This window comes from Palaemon carinicauda, chromosome 30 (assembly GCF_036898095.1).
Source record: "Palaemon carinicauda isolate YSFRI2023 chromosome 30, ASM3689809v2, whole genome shotgun sequence".
Taxonomy (NCBI): Eukaryota; Metazoa; Arthropoda; class Malacostraca; order Decapoda; family Palaemonidae; genus Palaemon; species Palaemon carinicauda.
The window spans coordinates 19,183,773-19,186,272 of record NC_090754.1 but is presented as its reverse complement, the minus strand read 5'-3'; positions in this window follow the sequence as shown (position 1 = coordinate 19,186,272).

Sequence of the window (2,500 nt, the reverse complement as noted above, 5' to 3'; positions counted from 1 at the left end):
TTATTATTACTGTTGTTGTTGTTTATATTATTGTAGATTTTATTAATCCCCTTCCTATAATTTTGGGGGTTTTTCGTGGCAGTGTACAGATTCTATCCACTTCTTTTATAATTACCCATTTTAGGGCACTGGTTATTTCGAAGAGCTAAAATGTTAATTTTTATATGTCTCATAAAGTATGTGAGTTAATTTTGTTTTATAAGCTTTGAGAGATAATATTAAGTACCCAGAACTATATTTTGAAAGTATTTTTTAGCATTTTTCTATGGTTTTATATATATATATATATATATATATATATATATATATGTGTGTGTGTATATATATATATATATATATATATATATATATATATATATATATATATATATATATATATATATACTGTATATATATATGTATATATATATATATATATATATATATATATATATATATATATATATACACATGCACACACACACACACACACATATATATATATATATATATATATATATATATATATATATATATATATATATATATATATATTATATATATATGATAAATATTTGGACATTTAGACCTGTTTTTCATATTCAAATAAGTCACTGTTTCTACAAGTTTTCCGGACCAGGGTTCGATTCCAGGCCGGTCACAAGCTCTTGTCTTTGTGTGATTTCGCCTTGGGCTTTGATCCCGAGGTCATTAAGAGAATCCAGACATTAATGTAGCAAAAATATATGGCTTATTTGAATATATATATATATATATATATATATATATATATATATATATATATATATATATATATATATATATATATATCACTCACTCACTCACTAAATCCCGTCCGGAATTCTCCGGGTTGGGTCCTGCATCTGATATCGCCATTCTCTCCAGAGACTCCTATTCAATGCCATCTGTGCCAGCTGCTGAAATGTCTCGCCTCTATTTGCTTTCTTGAAGGTTTTCACCCATGTATCTCTTGGTCGTCCTCTCGGTCTATTTCCGGCCACTTGACCATGAAGCACTATCTTTGGCCATCTCTCCTGTTCCATCCTCTGTACATGCCCAAACCATCTCCTCTGAATATCTTCCACTCTAATCAGAATTGTGTCCTCAACACCAGCCATTTCTCTCACTCTCTCGTTCGTAATTCTGTCCTCCCATCTTACACCACAGATTCTTCTCAGACATTTCATTTCAAAGGCTAATAACTTTTTCTCTTCTCTCTTCTTCAGTATCCAGCATTCAGCACCGTATATCACTGTGGGGATCACTATTGCTCTTAATAGCCTAATTTTCCACTTAATGGATATATTTCTATCTTTCCAGATTCTTCTTAGCCTTCCAAATGCTTTCTGGCCGCTTGAGATTCGGTCTTGAATTGCTCTTTCCATCTTTCCATATGCTGTGAAAAACACTCCCAAATATTTAAACTCATTGACTTGTTCCACTTCTCCCTCTGATAGCTGCTCTTTCCATCTTTCCATCTGCTGTGAAAAACACTCCCAAATATTTAAACTCATTGACTTGTTCCACTTCTCCCTCTGATAGCTGTATTTCTAAGGCCTCTCTCTGGCGTCCAATTTTCATACTTTTGGTTTTCTCTCTATCACTAATTCATACCTACTGCACTGCTCCTCCACCATTCTCAACACTCTCTGAAGTTCCTCCTTAGTTTCTGCTAAAAGCACTATGTCATCTGCATACCTCATGTTAGATATTTTTGTCCCTCCTATATCTATGCCACCCTCATAATCTCCAAGTGCCATTCTCATAACCCATTCCAAGTATAGGTTGAAGAGGTGTGGTGATAGTGGGCAACCCTGTATAACCCCATCAGTGGTTATGAACTCTTCTGTCAAACACTTTCCTTTTCTTACTCTAGCAGATGTCCTTTCATACAATCTCCTGATGGTTTCCAGTATTTTTGGTTCTAATCCCCATTCCTTCAAAATCCTAATCATTCCTTCCCTCCATATGGAGTCAAACGCTTGCCTGAAGTCAATGAATACGCAATACAGATCTTTTTTCTTTTCCTAGAATTTTTCTATGATATTTTCTATGATACATGATCGATTGTTCCTCTGCCCGCCCTAAATCCTGCTTGACCCTCATCAATTATTTCCTCTTCTTGCCTTGCTATTCTACTTTGTATGATTTTTGCTAGAACTTTATAAGCATGTGGTAATAGACTGATAGGCCTATAATTTTTGCATAAGGTGGTGTCCCCTTTCTTGTGTGTTGGAATTATAATGTTTTCAATCCAATCATTTGGAGCTGCTTGTCCATCTACTATATCCCTGCATAAATCACACAACCATATTTCTACCATTTCACCGCCAGCTTCAAGCAATTCCTTTGGTACTCCATCTATTCCTGGTGCTTTCCCACTTGACATAGCTCTTAAAGCTTTCCCCACTTCTTCTATCAGGAAATCTGGCGTTTCCTGTATGTTCCATAGCTCTCCCCTTAGTTCTGGATAATCTTCTCCAGTTACCCGTCTTCCACT